This window comes from Propithecus coquereli, unplaced genomic scaffold (assembly GCF_000956105.1).
Source record: "Propithecus coquereli isolate 6110/MARCELLA unplaced genomic scaffold, Pcoq_1.0 Scaffold92, whole genome shotgun sequence".
NCBI lineage: Eukaryota > Metazoa > Chordata > Mammalia > Primates > Indriidae > Propithecus > Propithecus coquereli.
Genome location: NW_012155507.1, coordinates 5,837,945 through 5,858,337, shown reverse-complemented (window position 1 = coordinate 5,858,337; position 20,393 = coordinate 5,837,945). Strand labels below are relative to the sequence as shown.

The 20,393-nt window shown below is 36.6% G+C and overlaps 1 pseudogene; it reads left to right on the top strand.

The window, feature by feature from the left end:
• The first annotated feature begins 3,692 nt into the window (after window positions 1-3,692).
• On the top strand, window positions 3,693-3,982 carry LOC105826832 (annotated as a pseudogene).
• Window positions 3,983-20,393: the final 16,411 nt, after the last annotated feature.

Genomic DNA, 20,393 nt, shown 5'->3' with positions numbered 1-20,393 from the left:
TTGAGCCCAGGAGTTTAAGGTTGCTGTGAGCTATGATGACACCACGGCTCTCTAGCTGGGGCGACAGAGCCAGACTCGGTCTCAAAAAAAAGATGATAGGTTTATATACATCTTAAAACATTTATAAAAAGTTAAAAACATGCATAACAATACTAGATTTTGTCTCTATATATACATATGTAGTTAAATTATACATATGAAAATGAGTGAGAAGAATGCCCACCAGCATTAGGATATAGTTCCTCTGGGGATGAAGAGATTGAGTAGGAAGAACAAATGGACTTCAACTGTATCTATAATACTTTATTTCTTTAATAAAATAAAAAGATCCAAAGCAAACTATATTGCAAACTATTAACATACGAGAATTTGGGTGGTAGGTGCATGGAGCTCTCTTTTGTTAAATTATCTTCAATGTACATTTTGACAGTGCTGTCCTCTCCCAATTCATTATCTCAGTCATGAGGTCTCCAGAGAGAAGAGGGAGAGTTGTACAAGGCAGAGGGGATCTCAGCGAGAGCCTCACCTCTTCATTCTCTTTCAGAAGATTGCCATGAATTGTTGTTTACCTGTAACTCACGAAGGGGATTTCTAATTATATTATCTAGTTTTAAATAAATCAGTCCTCAAAACATAGACAAGCAGCTTGATTAGATTCATGCAAAGAGCCTAATTGAAAATAATTCTGCAAATTGCAAATAACTGCAAATTGAAAATAATTCTAATAATGATAGCAGCACAAGCCAATAACAAGAAAATGGCAGAACTGACATTTCTCCTACTCCTAGGACAAGTTCTTCATCAGCCACAATGAACAATCTAGTCAGATCAGACAATATCCGCCTCCAAAATTGAAGTAATAAGGAATATCTGTAGATCTGTGTCCCACATTATTAATAATGAACATCTCCCAGGCCTATTATTTTCCTGAGATAATAACTTATGATCTTACGAATTAAGATATTTTTAAACATTATTTTCTCTTTATCTCATATTCTTTATATTTTGTATGTGTTTATTGTTAATATATTATATAATATATTATACATAGTAGTATAATAGTATATGTACACAATTTATAAATATGTGAAATACCCAAACATACATACACTGCTTGTTCAACATTTTTTAACTGACAGGGGTGTGCAATTAGAAAAAACAAAATCTCCTCGTCTATACCAGTGGTGGATCCAGGCTTCATGGGGTCTGAAGGTCAACAATTTAGGGGGCCCTCTTTAAGAAAAAAGTATATAAAACTATGAGTACGAAGTAAGATAAGAAGTGAATATATATTTAGAGTGAGAAATGAAATCACAACAAATTATAAATTTTTAAAGGCTCACAAGTACCACTAGAGTCATAAAATCCAGAAAAACAATGTAATATTTTTTCATTGACTTCCTGACACTACCACAGACTCCCAAAATTCTACAGGCAGAAAACAGCCTAATAAAACTTCTTGGCTGTAAACACATGCTACTCATCATGAAAAAGGAAGGATGACTCCAAGGACAGAGCCTCAGGCCCAGAGAGTTATTCCCAGGCCTTGAAACCTCATGTTGTTTGCCCAACTAGATTTTGAAACTGTTTAGAACTGGTGACTCCTTTTTTCCTTCTATTTTCTCCCTTTTGAACAGGAATGTCTATAACTGATATCCTATGTCCCCCCCACCATAGTATTCCGGAGCAGATAATTTTTTTTTTAACAGTTCCACAAATGAAGAAAACTTGTGCCCTGGGATGGACCATACCCAGAGCCTCCTCATCCATACCTCATTTAGATGATTCATCCGATACTTGGTACTTTTGGACTGGTGAGACGTAGATGAGATTTTGGATTTAAATTGATGTTTTCATGAAGTGAGATGTTGGGGGACTTTGGGACGGTGTGAATGTATGCTGTATGTAGGGTGGATGTGAAACTGTGGTAGACAAATAATGCCCCCTGAGACTTCCACATTCTAATCCCAGGAACCGGTGAATATGTTAATTTGCATGACAAAAAGGGCTTTGCAGATGTGATTAAATTAAGGATCTTGAGACGGGGAGATTATCCTGTGTGATCTGGGTCAGCCCAATGCAATCATAAAAGTTCTTTTAAGAGGGAGGCAGAAGGCTCAGAGTCAGAGGAAGGAGATGTGATGATGCAAGCAGGGGCAGTAGTCAGAGAGAGAGATTTGGCAATGCAATGCTGCTGGCTTTGAAGATGGAGGGAGGAGCCATGAGCTAATAAAAACAGGTGGCCCCAGAAGCTGGAAAAGGCAATGAATAAATTCTGCCCTAGAGCTGTGGTCCCCAACCCCCTACCCCGGCTCTGTCCATGGAAAAATTGTCTTCCATGAAACCTGCCCCTGGTGTCAAAAATTTCGCGGACTGCTGCCCTGGAGCATCCAGAAACTTGCCAATACCTTGATTTTAGCCCAGGGAAACTGATTTCAGACTTCTGATCTCCAGAACCATAAGATTTTGTTGTTTGCATTGTTTTAAGCCACTAATTGTGTGGTCATTTATTATAGCAGCAGTAGGAAACCAATACTGTACCCTAAAAATGCCTCCCTATCAGGATTCAGAATTTTCTCACTTGTTTTACTGAGATATTGCAAAATATCTTTCCAAATGGAACCTAAATGGCATTAGTGTTTTATCAACCTTTTGAATACTTTTTGTATCTTGTTTGCATTTGGGTTTCCTTCCAAGTCGTCACAAATATATTTTAGAGCCCTTAAAATGGCATTTATATCCATGTTGCTAGCCATGAAAAGCCTTATAATGGGCAGATTATCCTATTACATTTAGACTCTTAAAAGAAGAATCCAAGTTGCCATGTGTATTTAAACTACTTCATCTATCGGATAAGTCAGAAAAGAAAACATATAATTATGACAATATGCCAAAATAGTAAAAACTTAAAGTATTGTGGGGGCAGCCTTTTTTTTCAATTATTAAGGGAAGGAGCTGCATATTCTGCTAGTTCTTAATGTCTTTAAAGAGTGCTTGCAGCCCTTTGTCCTAACCTTTCTTGACAGCTGCATTGTCTTACTGACTGCAAATGTTGTTCAATGGCAGTTTATAACCATTAGAGGTCTTGTTCAGTGTGTTAAATAAAGTCACTGAATAGACTGTTTCCAGTTGGTAAAAAAGTTAAAAAAAAAATAGTACCCAATAATCACCAACTAATTGGTGTTTGTCACAGCCAATGCAGAATCTACAATAATAGGGTAGTATTTGGTGTCTGTGTTATTAATTTCCCACTTCATTTTATCATTGATTCCATTAATTCTTTGTAAACCAGTTTGAATAAATAAGTCACATTTGCTTATTAATTTTTATATTTTCCAAGTGCTTATGTAATAATTGATCGAATTCAGCAATTTATGTAATGATTCCCATGAAATTTTTTTTTTTGAAGAATGCCACTTTTCATTGTAACCTTTGAAGGGAAAGCCTTCCACTTAAAAATGTAATAACTACGACTACTTTTTTAGCAATCCAAAATAATGCTGAATATTTTTTCTTATCTGTTCTTTAAGAAATTGATTTAGGACAGGGCCTTTCTTTCCTGACTGTAGCGAAGGTGCCCCATTGCGGGTGGAAGAAAAAGGCCGCTTTGGCTGTGTGTTGTCCACGCAGCTGTCGGGAAGCCAACGCTTTCTTGAAAGCTGAAGGCTCCAGCGACCTCTCTTAGCACCGTCATGGTGGTCCCAGGTTGCAACAAGGACAGCATTAGAGCAGGCTGTAAAAAATATGGCTACCCTGGTCAGCCGACTTTTGACTGCTGCAATTTTCTCCGAGTAGACCCCAAAAGGGACATAGTTTTGGATGTCAGCAGTACAAGCAGTGAAGATAGTGATGAAGAGAATGAGGAAGAGAATAAATTGCAGGCATTACAGGAAAAAAGAATAAATGAAGAAGAGGAGAAGAAAAAAGAGAAAATCAAATTAAAAAAAAAAAGGAAAAGGTCTTATTCATCCAGTTCCACTGAAGAAGATATTTCACAATAAAAGAAACAAAAATTATCAGAAGAAAGACAAGAAAAAAAGAGTAAATCAAGAAAGGGAAACATCACAAAAGGGAAAAAAAGAAGAGGAAAAAGGAAAGCATTCTTCTATCCCTAATAGTTCACAATTCTCCAAAAAGTAACTGAGACTTTGGCCTAAGCCATTAAATTTAAAAATTTTTTTTTGGCCGGACGTGGTGGCTCACGCCTGTAATCCTAGCTCTCTGGGAGGCCAAGGCGGGCGGATTGTTTGAGCTCAGGAGTTCGAGACCAGCCTGAGCAAGAGCGAGACCTCGTCTCTACTAAAAATAGAAAGAAATTAATTGGACAACTAAAAATATATAGAAAAAACTAGCTGGGCATGGTGGAGCATGCCTGTAGTCCCAGCTACTCGGGAGGCTGAGGCAGGAGGATCGCTTGAGCCCAGGAGTTTGAGGTTGCTGTGAGCTAGGCTGACGCCACGGCACTCTAGCCGGGGCAACACAGTGAGACTGTCTCAAAAAAAAAAAAAATTTTTTTTTAAAAATTATGTGCCTTTCCTTGGAATTTGCTATATATTCTGCTTTGCAATAAATCACAGCCTTTTCCATATAGATATTTTTCATATGTGAGACTATTATCCCTCTGGCAATATATTTTTAATGTGCTATGACTGTAAAGTATTAAATCAGTCTTATTACTTGATAGCCATGCCCCAAGCTATACATACATACAAAACACATCATTTTTGGCATTTGTCTCTGTGTATTTGGCTAGTGTTATTACTTCATAAATTGATAGTAAAATGACATTACTACAGTAAACACAAGTAATGTACATAGCTGTTAGTATATATTGCTGGATCTCAAGTGTCCACTTTCCAATGATGAAGCTAGGTAGCGGGTAATGCTTTGCTCTTGACACTGAAAAATTTAATAGCTTTATATACTAAAATGTAATGTACAAAGATAGTGAAATTCTTTATTACTGTTTTTAAATTACTAGGCTTTTTTAATATCAGGAGATGAAGCTTCTTTATTGGTCTTGACTAGGACTTTTTAAATGAATGATGTCTGCAAGAAGTTGATAATGAAAATATTTATAACAAAGTTTCACTGTTTTCCAAAATTCAGAGTTTTAGTATCTGCCTCCTTTGTTTTTGGAACAATTAAAATATTTCTTCCTTGTTTAGAGAGACTAATATAATTCAGCCTATTAGTAAGTCTTGCAAAAATGATGCTATGTAGGTCAGGATTTTTAGGATAGACTCCTGGGTTGTGCCATATTGCCATGTCTTAAAGTGATACCTCAAACACAGAAATTTCTATTTAGGAAGACAGCTAAACCTTCATTAGAACTGATTTTTATTGTATTTGGTATGTAAATTTTATGAAGCTTGTTCCTATGAGTAATGTGGACAATTTTAATAAGTGCGAGCACATTAAAAAAAAAGAAATTGATTTAGTGCATTTTTGTTTGATTTTTCAGGTATTCCAAGTAAAGGTAGCCTTCTGGTACTTTGTGGAGTCTTTATAACTTAATATATTCATCCAGTCTGTTTTGCTGAAAAGAGTTTATAAGCAAAACAATAATCTTTCATCTTGGGATAGACTAATAAGGATATCATAACAGCTTAATTTAACCATTTATAATGGCCATTGTATATTCTGTTTGATTCCCTGTACATACTATTGGGATAATGATTTGGGGAAAATCTGTCTTTCATTAAACAATGTTGAATGAAATTATTGTTCATCATACTAGACCATAATGAAAGATCACAGTTCTTACTGAAGTCAATGAATTCTAACATTGATATACATGCTCTATTGACCATACAAATTGTGTTTTACTTTATTATTAACTTCATCTTCTGCTTTTTCAGTTCTTCTTGAGGTGTGTCTGATACTTACAATCTTCTTTCCTTTCTTCTGCTGTCATTTCCATTATCTATATTTTCTTGGCTATAGTAGTCCTTTACCTTAATTTCATGATTTTTGATCTTCAGAGTATTTAGTTTCTATTGTGATCTAATAAGAGAGTTTTTAACATGTTGAAACTTCTGCCAGTCATCTTTCTTTCAGTTTTTTTTTTTTTTTTTTTTTTTTTTGGCTTCCACTAGGATACTTTCTTCCTGTCATGTTCAAATTTCAGTCAATATTTTTGAATAAAAATGCACAAATTAATATGAAATTAATGTATTCACAAGAGCAATTCACATTACTGCATTATATTGAGCTATGTAATTGTTCATTTTATATCAAATTACTCTTATACTCCATACATTGATGTACGGATGAGTACATGTAGCTGTTTTGGCACTGGAACATTTGTTTCTTCAAGCCATTTTGTTGCATTAGTGGCAATTTTGCACACTGCTCCAAGCAGAACTGCCAAACTTCATCTGGACAACATGAATTATATATACTAAAACATAGTCCAATATGTTGAGATGCATAAAACATGAGACTTCATACACATAGTCATTGCTTATAGTATTGCTACAGGTTTAGGTCTTACAAACACAAGAATTCTGATATATTCTCTTTAATTAGATTTCCATCAAAAAATTAAAAAGCTCATGGTACATTTATAATCAGTTATGCTGTATTATTGGTTTTATTTCTGTCAGGCCAGAATTTATTTTTGATTAGACATTTATAAGAACCAAACCCTCCACACAAAATTTATATGCCTGGTGACTGAAAGAACTTTCCAAAGACCGGCTTCTAGCTCTGTACATTTCAATCTTTGTTTCTTCATCACTAACCACATGCTGTCTGTACCAGGCACCACAGGTACATTTGTTATTGCAGCACAAACTTGACCCTGCACTTAGGGCAGAGTGAGCAGTAGGAATATTCCTGGAAGAGATTTCTACTATATTAATAATCTAACTATACACAGAAATGATTTTGACTCTCATAAATAATATCTCACTAAACCCAAACTCAACGCATCTCCATCCACTGTCCATTAAGCAGATCTTAAAAATTCTCACAGCCAGTGCAAGGCTCACCCAATTTGAGGGGAAATATGATAGAAGGAAAGGTGGAATGGAAGGAGATGGAAGTATTAACTGACTGAAACTAAAAGATCTTACTTCTACAAATATTACAAAAATCTATGACCATGGAAGCACCTTGTTAGTGCTCCCCCAGGCCCTTAGAAGGGGGCCATTTGTTTCACAGTAAATTCACCTCTGGGCCACACAGCAGCCAAAGTGATTTTTTAAAACTATAAACCAGTTGTATGACTCCTTTGCCTTATATCCCCTAAAGACCTCCCGTCCTTTGCATTTAGAATAAAATGCAAACTCCTTACCAGGGCTTACAAGACCTTGCATGATCAGGTCCCTGTCTGTTAGGCAAAAGGCTGCCTGGGTGGGAGATAGAAGCCTGGCAGTTGTTAGCATAGGGATGGTGGCTAGAATAATGGCCATAGATGTGACTAAGAGACATATACAATTCTCAGCCAAATGAGAGAGAGGTTTTTTTCTCGCTCAAATGTGGTTCTTCTTGCAATAGACAAAGTTTTGAAAATCAAAATCACTTTTCTATTCATGATCAACATTCAAGAGAACAGACTCAGTCAGATCTTATAGCATCACACAAACAATGTGTGCCTAACTAAGAGTACTAATCTGACAGGGATACATTTTGATGCATAAATCAGCCTTTGGATGTTTATTAACCTATGACCTCAACATTTCTCCTCCCAAGTGTCCCAGAGTTTGTTCCTGTGCTGAGTACAAGGAAATTTTAAGAACCTGCTGGAAAGTACCTTGACTTGTAACTTTTATTCCTTCTAGTACACTTTTAGCAAACAATATATACTATATAAAAGCCTGCTAGACATTGAGCACTAACTTGCAAATTTAAAAACCAACAACCAAAAGAAATCAGGGCTTCTTGGAGAAATGGCTGATTCCAGGAATAGGGCAGGGAATGTACAAAATGAATCTGGAAACTCTTGTCACACCAAAAAACAAGAAAGTCATCAAAGACTACAGGGGTCATGTCAAAAAGACGAGAAGCCAACCCGAAAGGGATGGAAAAATTTGAGAATCAATAAGAATAATAGCTGTAATATACTGAAACATTAAATATGTTTTAAGTCCATGAGTTAATAATGATTACTCAAATATAATTTATTGGTCATTTTTGGAGGGTACCAGTGAACCATTCATTATTGTTGAAAACTGGTAAATAGAGGGCAAAATCAAGTATTTATCCTAACTTTCCTATAGAAACTGTACCACTCAATAAGCAAACAATAGATACGGGGAAGTTCAACTCTTTATGGAAGTATTCTAGCTTATAAATGAAAATGGAATGATAGATTAGGCATATCGTCTGTTTTGCAACACCTAATGAATTGATAAATTTATGCATTGATCATCAACACCTGCTAACATCACATACAAAAAAGGGGACCACAAGACATAATGTTCATTTGGATGGAAGAACAAAACACATCCATTCAAGTATTTTTGTTAAACAAAGAGAGGAAAGGGGATGGAAGAAAGGAGGGGGATGGAAGAAGAAGATGGTGGAGTAAGAGGAGAAGAAGAGAAAGGAGGTGGGGGAGGAGGAGGTGGGGGAGGAGGAGGAGGAGGAGGAGGAAGGACAGTGATGACAGCAATAAAAACAGAGGAACACATTAAATATCACCACGAGTGGCAAAATCCAAGCTGTGGGAAGCTCTTCAGGACAAATGGCATGTTTTTCACGACAAGTAAATAATTTCAAGAAAAAAAATGAAAGAGAACCTATAAATTAAAGAGACCTAAAACACATATAAATTAATCATAATGTAGACCTTATTCAGATGCTAACTCAAAGCAACTTTAAAAAATTATATACTCAGGGCCGGGCGTGGTGGCTCACGCCTGTAATCCTAGCACTCTGGGAGGCCGAGGCGGGCGGATTGTTTGAGCTCAGGAGTTCGAGACCAGCCTGAGCAAGAGTGAGACTCCGTCTCTACTAACAATAGAAAGAAATTAGCTGGACAACTAAAAATATATAGAAAAAATTAGCCGGGCATGGTGGCGCATGCCTGTAGTCCCAGCTACTCGGGAGACTGAGGCAGGAGGATCGCTTGAGCCCAGGAGTGTGAGGTTGCTGTGAGCTAGGCTGAGGCCACGGCACTGACTCTAGCCAGGGCAACACAGTGAGACTCTGTCTCAAAAAAAAAAAAAAAAAAAAACATTATGCTGAGTGAAAGAAGTCAGTCACAAAGGATCACATACTGTATAACCCCACTTATGTCAAATGCCCAGAATAAGCAAATCTATAGAGACAGAAAGTAGAGTCATAGTCGCCTAGGAGGATGGTGGAATTGGGGGGCTGACTGCAAATAAGTGGTTTCTATTTGGGGTGATGAAAATGTTCTAAAATTGATCATGGTGAAGATTGCTCAATTCCATGAATATGCTAAAAGCCACTGAATTGCACACTTTAAATGGGTTAATTGTATGTTATGTAAATTATATCTGAACAAAGCTGTTTAAAAATTATGACATTCATGAAACTATAAGAAATTTAAACATTGGATAAATGAAGCTGTTAAAATTGTTGATATTTTAGTTGACAATGGTCACATGCCTCATTTTTGAAGAACCCTTACGTTTTAGAGATAAATATTGAATTATTTATGTTTGAAATTATGTGATATATAGGATTTCCTTCAAAATAATTCAGGCATGAGGCAGTACATTAACATGAAACAAGATTGGCCATGAGATCATAATTGTTGAAGCCAGGTGATATGTGCATACTATTCTGCCAACATTTAAAAAAATTTTTTCCATTAGATTTCATTTCAATGATTAAAATAACAATACTCAAAAAAAAATAACACTTGGACTTAGGGGGGAGGGGGGGACAAGGGCAACATACGTAATCTAAACATCTGTACCCCCATAATATGCTGAAATAAAAAAAAATAACAATACCCCAAAGGGACCGATGTTGGGTCATTGTATACTAAAGTCATCCTGTGAGTTGTGACTGGTGTTTCACCTGAAAGGAGAAAATAGTCTCATTGTCAATCATCCTTGAACAAAAATGAAGACTGAAAAGGTAGGCTTTAGATTGGCTCCTTCCCATCTTTAGGACTCATGTGGTAGTTAGGGTACGAATGTAACTAGTATATCATTTGAAATACTGGGCCGATGAAGACTGGCTACACACACAAACACAGACATCTGAAAGCATCAAAACCAAAAGCCTAATAAAACACAAAATGTACACATCATTAAAAATAACTGATAAATTGGACCATATTAAAATTTTTTGCAACAATGTTTTGTAATTTTACAAGTCTTGCACTTCTTTTATGAAATTTATTAGTGAATACTTTATTATTCTATTGTAAATAGAATTGCTTTTATAATTTCATTTTTAGATTATTCAGTACATAGACATCCAGTTGATTTTGGTATATTGGTCTTATATCCTTCAATCTTACAGCATTTATTTATTGTAATAGTTTTTTTCTTAAGATTTTCTATATACAAGATCATGTCATCTGCAAATAGAAATAACTTTATTGCTTCCTTTTAATCTAGATGCCCTTTATTTATATTTTCCGCCTATTTGCCCTGGATATAACCTCCAGTATGTATGGAACAGAAAGGATAAGCAAGAACATCTTTGTTTTGTTTCTGATCTTAGGTGGAAAGGTTTTAGTCTTTCACAATTAAGTATGATGTTAGCTGTGGGTTTTTCATAGATACCTATATCAAATTGAGAACATCCTCTTCTATTCCTAGTTTGTAGGGTGTTTTATCATTAATGGTTTTGAAATTTTGTCAAATGCTTTTTCTGCATCTAATGAGATGATCATTTGGGTTTTGTCCATTCTCTTAATATGGTGTATAACATAGATTTTCATATAAAACCGACCTCGCATTTCTGAGATCTGTATTAAACCAACCTGGCATTTCGTGGATGAATCCAACTTGATCATCATGTACAACTTTTTTATGTGTTGCTGGATTCAGTTTGCTAGTATTTTGTTGAGGATTTTTGCATGTATATTCATAGGGAAGTTCAAGGTTTCTCTTTTGTGATATCAAGTGATCCTAGGTATGAGTCTAACATTCTTGTCTTGTTCCTGTCCTTAGGGGGAAATCTCAGTGGCTTATGACCTTTATTGTTTGCTTATATTACATGTAAACTGAGGGTTGACTGCAAGTCGGTTGCAAATGTGCTCAGTCCTTCTTAGCTTTACTCCATAGACCTAGATATTTTCTCATTCTAGGATAAAGCCTAAGGCCTTATCTGGGCTATATTTTTCTCTTGGCAGAGAGCAAAAACAAGAGGCCAAGACAAACCATATAATCACCTTAAATTTCTACTTGGATGTGGCATATCTCATATCTGCTCACGCTCTATTGGCCAAAGCATGCCAGTGGAGTTCAAAATCAAGAAAGCATGGACCTGCACTCTTCTCACAAGAGACACAGCAAGTCACTAGGCAGTGGATGATGATACGTAATCCTCTTACAGGAAAGGCGAGAATAACTGTGAACAATATTATCATCATCAACCCTATTAGGTCTATGTCTAATTTCCACTGCCTCTAAGAACTGTAGAAAATGATTAACTAAGCAATACATTCAATTAATGATCTTAACACAAAGACACAATGAGACCAGCTATTTTTTGTGACCAAGACCACACTTTAGAAACTGTCCAAGGTCACAGAGAAGACAACATAGGAAAACTTACAAAAATATTTGAAAATGGTTGGCCATGGTGGCTCACACCTGTAATCCCAGCACTTTGGGAGGCCAACGTGGAGGATCGCTTGAGGCCAGGAGCTTGAGAGCAGCCTGGGCAAATAGTAAGACCCCATCTCTACAAAAAATAAAAAAATTAGCCAGGCATGGTGGTGCACACCTGTAGCCTTAGCTACTTAGAAGGCTGAGGCAGGAGGATCACTTGAGCCCAGGAGTTGGAGGTTACAGTGAGCTATGATTGCACTATATCCTCTAGCCTGGGTGACAGAGTGAGACCCTGTCTGAAAAAAAAAAAAAAAAAAAAAACAAAAAACAAAACAAAAAGAAACACTCCAACTTGAAATAAGGGAAAATGATGATTGCATGACTTGTTAAATATCATGGCTGTACATTTTCTAATAAGTCTGTCAGTCACCTGACTCTCCCAAAGTTTCTAACTTTGACTATCCACAATCATGGTTCCAAAGATTTTAGTCTTATAAAGTTAGAGGTTAACTTGCAGAAAACTATTAAGATGTGATTGAATTTTGGGTGGGGGAGCTTGATTCAGTAGATAACCCAAGAAGTTTCAGTTTATTCCACAATAAAACATTAACCAGAATTGAATGCAACTTAGTAATCTTATTTTGGTATTTTTTCCCCAACTCACTACATGAATCAGTCTTTCAAATGCTCTTTGAACCAGCATTCTTATGCATCTGCTGGTTCTTTCATTAATTGGTTAAATAAAACTTTGACATGTGCTAACAAATGACTTTGCCTGAGATTTGTGCTTTTGTAGACATCAGAATACTCTGAGCCCCCTTCTCTGTCCAACCTCCCACCCAACCTCTGTGCTCCCACAGCACCCTGTACTTTTCCTGTAAAAGCACTATTCACACAGCGTAGGAATTGCCTATTAATTTATCTCCCTCCCTTACCAGACTGTAAGCACCTTGACAGATCTTGCCTTACCTAATTGTAGATCCCCAGGACCAAGTGAAGTTTCTCTCACATCATGCATGATCAATGAATGTTTGTAGAATAAATAATTTTTATGTAATTGTTACAAGGTGATGACAAATAATTAAATGAATCAAGAAAACTTGATCTCTAGAACACAGGAGGAATTATCGCAGTAGACATAATAGTTAAGGGAAAAAATTAAAGAGAAAAAATATAGTGTAGCTGGTCCTTACTTTCAAGAGTACCAATATATGAAATTCAAATTAAGGATACAAGAGTGTACATTCACTTTCCTAAATCTTGTTTCCTGGAATAATTCACTAAAATTATATAAAAGAATAGGAGCCCCTTCTGTGTTTAAGTACCGCTTATTAACTACCTGACTGGGTTAGTTTTAGAATCTGCTGACAAATGAAGATCATAAATGAAAGTGTGAGTCAATGAGAAAACTATTTGATTTGTGCATGTGCGCCTGAGAGCGCTTTCCAGGAAGATGTTTATTATGTAAAGTGAACCAGGAGTACCCAGGGTAACGAAGAAGTTTTGCTTACAGGGTAATAGCTCTCTGACCTCTAAATGCCTTGGATAAAAAGAGGGGGAGAGAATAAATGCTGTTTCTATGCTTCATTTTAGCACCTAGAAGAATGCTTGCCATCTTACTTCCCTTTCACCTTGTCCAGGCCCACCCTCCTCTCCTAAAACTCCTCATCCCAGCCTTTCTCAAAAGGACATATTGTTAATAATGTTAACATTTAACTAAGCTACATGAATCAGAATCTTAATGGAACATCTTTGCCAGTTTAATTTTAGCATGTGTCTCACTTAAGCCATCAAATATGTTTTCCAAATATGGTGGATAAATGAAGTTGTTAACTGAAATATGGTTTAAAAAATGTCTTAAGGAAGCTTTCTGACTAAATATAAAATCAAATGACTTATTTCATACCTCAGTGACTTTAATGCCCCACCAAGGCAGAGAGTACATGTTGGACATCTATTTGTTACTTTGAGAAAGAATTAAGACTTTATTTGGGCTAGTAGGCAGAGTCAGAATTTCCCTGGACTATCCTGCAGGGAGCAGTGGGAGGTGGCCCTTGACATATTCCTAATGACTTCATCTTTCAACATACTGGCTCTACAATGATCGAGAAAAGGACTGCATGAAAGAAAGGTCCCTCTAGTCTTCTATTACCCAAAGTGTTCTTTCTTCAAAGATTAGCGTATTCCTGTTCCTAGGACATTAGACACCTATATTTTAAGTCTGCCAACAGAATTGAAGAATTAAAGAGATCCTGTGAGAATCTGTCATGTAAATTGTCTCAATGAGTGTTATTTTAGTTATAAAGAACAAAAAAATTTGAAAAAACGTAAACTCAAATATGTCTTTAAAAGTTGCTCTAAGCTAACATCCTTCCCAAAACAATGACCACTACCACCAAAATAAAAGCAATGAGAATTTTCTTTAGCCAATTCATCCTCTGTCAAAAATAATTATACCTGGCTGGGCGTGGTGGCTCACGCCTGTAATCCTAGCACTCTGGGAGGCCGAGGCGGGTGGATCGCTCAAGGTCAGGAGTTCGAGACCAGCCTGAACAAGAGCGAGACCCCGTCTCTACTAAAAATAGAAAGAAATTAATCGGACAACTAAAAATATATAGAAAAAAAACTAGCCGGGCATGGTGGCGCATGCCTGCAGTCCCAGCTACTCGGGAGGCTGAGGCAGTAGGATCGCTTGAGCCCAGGAGTTTGAGGTTGCTGTGAGCTAGGCTGACGCCACGGCACTCACTCTAGCCAGGGCAACAGAGTGAGACTCTGTCTCAAAAAAAAAAAATAATAATTATACCAATCTTGAAAAGAAAAAACCTCTGTTATTTGTCCAGAGTTATAGAAAAGGAATGGCATACATTATGACATAGAGATCAACCTGGAAATCCATTTACTCAGGCTCCCTGGTGGAGAAAGCATGTGTGATTAGCTTAACAACCATCTCCAATTTATCAGTGAGCTGTGTTCCAAATTTATTTGTAAGTCAACTGTTTGAAACTCACAACATATTTTCCCATAAGAACAAAGAGTGGTTAGGGTCTCAGATCAGCTCCCAAAAGCCTATGAACTGTGAATCTACAGCCATGAGATCACTAGTACTAGTCTGTACTCTAGGTCCTGGGAGCAATAGGCTGCAGTACTGGAGAGAAGAGGAAAAGGGTCTCCTTTTCCTTCCTGTTGCACAGCATTCAGAAAAAAATTTCCCAAAATGCCAAGCTCAAGTATGGCCCCTCTGTCCTCCTAATATTGCTCTCCCAATGTCTTTAACCTCTCCCAAACCTCCCAAGGCTACCACAACCCCCAGTTTGGGATGTGTGTTAGGAGAGAGGACAGTAGGCTAAGCAGCAGGTATTAGGGACCCAGCTAAGATGTCTTACATTTAAGACATAGATAGCAACTCCAGACAAATGGAGATACAGAACAAGGACTTTGTTTATGGAACTTGGGTGTACAGGTGGGGTTAGCCACAAGAAAGAGAAAAATCCTATGACCAAAATCTGCACCTAAAGTTGAAGTAGGACCAGCAGCAAGGCTAACACTGAGCTGCTGAAATACTTGTCTAGCACTTTTCATACTCCTTCAGCCCAGGGACAAGATTGGGCCCAAAGTCTAAGTTTGGGGCTCAATTTGGAGGAGGTTAATGGTCCAAATGAGCTTAACTGAAGAACCATGAGGGCAAGGAGTCAAGCAGGTAATAATGATCTGTTGATCTGATAAAAAGGATTTTTATTGAATTGGAGGAAATGACAAATAGGTCATTCTTTCAAGAAATATTTATTGAATACCTATAATGTGCCAAGTACTGTGTTAGATGCTGGTATTATATAGTCCCTGATTTCATGGAGCTTATATTCTAGATCAATGTGGAAGAGTTCAGAGGGCCCAAACAAATCCTCAATGAAGAGGCAAAAGAGGGAAGAGCACAACTATTCCAAACCCACTACCACTTAGATTTCCAAACCAGCCACCTTGTGTTTTGGAGGTGAGTAAATTATAAAGTATGACCAAGTCAACTATTCAAGAATCAAACAGTTAAATATCAATTGTGACATATTCCTCCTACAATGAAACTAGAGGAAACCAAGCAAATACAAAACCTGTTTTAACTGATTTATTAAGTTGAACTTCATAAATTAGCCCACGGTAAAACCGCCAATTGGGCTAGGTTCTTTTTGGCAACTTTCCCATCTCTTCTTTCACCTTCAAGGAGCCATCTGGGCTGCCTACTGTGGCTCCCTCCCGTGGTCAAGCTGTGTCCTTTTCTCTGACTTTTGCCTAGGTATTTACCCTCCCAATACTCTCCTAGGAAATATAGGAGCAGCATGATAGAGTATCATCAGAAATCATTCTTGTTTCAGTGCTAGTGAGAGAACTGACTGCCCCCTCCCATACCTAGCTTAATGAATATACACATCTCCAGAAGGCCCTGTAAAGTGCTTAACTGTGAGAATTTCACATATCACAGCTAGCTAGTAGGTATTTTGGAGCCAAGACCTTTCAGGGTTCACCCAAACCACACTTATAGACAACTACCTACCTCGCCTGTGTGTTTACATAACCAGGTTTAGAACCCAAAGCCTCTTAAGAGTCTATATCCCAAGGAGTTCTCCATCTATTTTAAAAAAATTATTAAGCTCTATATAAATATGTGCCAGGCATCATTCTAAGCACTTTGTATAAATTAACCCATTTAATCCTTAGGGCAATCTTATGAAATGGTTGTTATTAGCTTCGTTTTGTAAGTGTAAGTGAGAAAACTGAGGCACAATCCATTTAAAAGAAGGCAGGAAAAGAAAAAAGGAAGAGAAGATGGGACAAATAGAAAAAAAATAGCAATATGTCAGATTTAAACCCAACCATGTCAATAATGACATTGAATGTATTTTAATGTCAACACCCCAACTAAAAGGCAGAAGATTGTCAATCCATTGTCAATATAAAGGGTGGAAAAAATATACCATCCAAATACAATAAAAAGAAAGTTGGAGAGGCTATGTTAATTGATATCAAAGTAGATTTTAGAATAAGGAATATTACCAGGGGATAAAGAGGAACAATTCATTTTGATAAAGGGGTCGATTCACCAAGAGTACATAATCTTAAGTGTATGTACCAAATAAAAGTTTCAAAATACTTGAAGCAAAAAATAATGTAAGTAAAATAATAAGACAAATCCACAATTATACTTGTAGATTTCAATATGCTTTTCTCAGTAATTGACAGACCCAACAGACAGTAAAACGGCAAGGATACAGAAGATTTGGAACACCATCAACTTGACCTAATTAGTCAGTATTTAAAGAACACTACACTCAATAAGAACAGAATACACATTCTTTTCAAGTGTATGTGGAATATACACCATGGTAGACCAGCTACTGAGCCATAAAACAAGCCTCGGTAAATTAAAGAGGATTTAAATAATTCAAAGTATGTTCTTTGACCACAACAGAACTATTAATAGATAACAGAAGGATACCTGGAAAATCTGCAAATATTTGGAAATAAAGCAACATACATGGGTCAAAGAAAAAGAATTAAAAGGGAAGTTGGAAAATACATTGAGTTGAATGAAAATGAAATCAAATTTGTGGGATGCAATTATAACAGTGGTTAGAGGGAAATTCATAGCATTAAATTATTAAACGTTTACACAAATGCCCACTTACCATCGGTATATTTTGCAAGGAAAAACAAGGAATAGAGGACAAAATCCAGTCCTGAACACAATTCCAATCATAGAAAAGTGAACCACTACAGATAAAAGTCATAGGAGAAGGTATAAGTGGTATCAAAAGAAGCTCTGAACTTGAAAGTGCTTATCTTGGTAGCAGATGCTTGCTGACATAGGCTAACAAGAGGTTACAGCCAGGAAAGTCAGTGAACAAGAGCAACATGGGCTAGTAAAGTTGATGAACTCTGATCCCAGAACAGAGGCTGTTGCTCTTGATTTTAAATGTTCCTTTCTAGGTATTGGTTGTCTTTAGGACGTAATATACTATCACACCCAGAAATAAGAAGCCTCTAGCTGGGTTCTGTCTCAAATTAAGGTAAGAAGAGAGATGCTGGGATTGCATGCTGGTTAAACTCTGTGATGCCCAAATGCCATCCTATGTTAAAATCACCTGAGAAACTGTTTAAAAAAAATACTCCAGGCCCCCACCCCAAGAGAATCTGAGTCAATATATTTGAGGTGGGGGCCTCCTAAAGTTTCTCAATTAATTCTAATGATTCCCAGTCTGGAAACTACTGATATGAATATTACCACTAATAACAACAATTGATACTACTTATCGAGTATTTGCCATGTGCTAGGTCCTGTTTTAGGTGCTTTACATGTATTGTTAGATTTAATTCATTAGCAGAAGGGCATTTTAAAGGCAAGGTGAGGAAGTAGTTTCAGTGGAGTTCATCCCCACTCAGAGGAATAGAAATGGACAAGGACAGTCATCTTGACATACAGGTAACAACTTTTCGATTACTTGTAAAGATATGAAAAATGTGATTAACACTGATTAAAGCAATAACAAGACTGAAGTGAGGCTTAGTTATTTTTAAAAAAAGACAAAAAAGGGGAAAAATCCTGATGCAGCAAGAAGCAGTATCCAAAGAGGTAGAGAGAATTTGCCTCTCAAATCTGATCTAATGCTGGGCTAGTATAACAGGTTGGTTTGAAAGGTTCTGTATAATACCAGAATTGGTTTAAATTCCAAGTTCAACATTCTCTCTCTGCCAGTGCCAACTTAGGGTTAAACCAGATCCCCAAAGACTTATACTCTCTAGGTCTAAGTAGAAATTGATTGGATTCCTGAAAGTCCCAAATCCTTCATAAAGCCTTCCTAGAGAAACCTGTTGTGAAATAAACTTCCCAAATCACACTTAGTCTGAGGTAATTCTGAGTATTCACCATCTTTTTAAAATGTACCTGGTCCGTCCCCCAGATGCAATGTAGTATGAATACCTTACTCATTTTCCATTTTGTTTCCTGCTTATATCTTGCAGGCATGAATTTTTGTCTGTATTATCGATATCTTGGATCAATTATCGTGGAAAGCACAAAAGGTGTCTGCACAATAGTAACTAGCAGTGCCATATCCAATTACAATTCTTAATGTTCTTTGACAATAATGTCATATGTAACAGGAGATAAAGACTATTAGATACTGCATGAAATTAGGATCATGAAGGCCTTGAACATAGTACAATACCATTTTGATTAAAATATAAGAAAATTTTGTGGGGACAGAGGGAATAGTAGCTCTTTATCAGAGCTAAAGTCTGATACTCAAGTCCAAGGACATCTATCTCTCATGTGACCAAAACCAGAGGTCAGGCTAAGCTAGGGATTAAGTACCAAATCACTTTTTAGGTCCTTTCCCTGAAATGAAAGCTATTTCTGATTTGCAATTACGTATTTCTCAAGTTTATGTGTCCTGTGCCCAATCAGAATCTTCTCCCTTCTCTCTCTTTCCTCTGTTAACCACATCCATTTAGCAACATATTAAAGGAATTAAGCTTTTTAAGCCTGACCCATGTAGAAATGGCCATTACAGCTTAAAGCAGTTCCTAAGAATCAGGAACAAAAAGAAATGACCCTTACGTTAAGGTGTATCTTCTCAGGTTGCCACACTTCCTTCAGTCACTACTTCCAATATCTCTTGTTACTCTTAATTATCATTTCTACTTGTGTCTACAAATATAACAAGATCTGTGTTCAATTAGCATGAACTAGCATCTTTTAAGCAGCTCCTCATTTTATCCTCTAGATCCAATAAAATCTCTTTGGCTCTGGCAGATAGTGTATCTAGAAATGTTACTACAGTTTTAAAAATTAAACATTTAAACCATGCTTCTGGTAAGTGATGAGATAGAATATTAAGCAGATACAATATTATAAGCTTCATTCTACCTAAAAGGTAGCCTTGGAGATCAGTATCCATAAAAATGAATAAACCAAGGTCAGGCACAGCTTTTACACTAATGAGATCTTGTTCATATTACTTGTATCATGGGAACCAAACAATGATCACATGAGTTTTCTGGTATTTACAAACATGCTTATAAAAAGTAAGGCTATCATAAATCCCAGTTTACCAACCCTGTCCCAATATTCAAAAATGTTTTCCTGAACTGAACCAAATCATCAGAGACCTGCCTGTCTGGACCACATGTTTTGGTGTCATTGTAGAAATATCCTTACTAGAATGAATTGAGGTGCTGGCCATCAGCTAACACTTAAGGGCCATTTCAAGATATATATTTTCATTTTATTCACTGAAAAAGACATGGTTTCTTTGAAAATGCAAAGAAGTTTCTTTCAGGTCTCAGTGCCAGGAAATATTCTCCACTGCAATTAGCTTTTTATTTCATGGACATCGTAATTCCTGTAACTGACATTACCTTCTCTTTGTGGCCTGACAGTTTTTCAAAGCTAATTCATGATCCAATTGTAAATAACATTTTGGGGTATTAACTTCATTTAGGACATTAATTTCACCCAGAAACCAAATTTTCTCATTTAATTTTAAAATAGTGTACTATACGTTTTTTCATAAATCCTTTTTGGAACATGGTGGGGTATAAATAAAACAATTACATAATTGGTGAAAAAATAAGACTATCATTTCCACCTATACGTGACTAAAGTGCTTCTTTGAAATAGAAAATACCCCTAATACC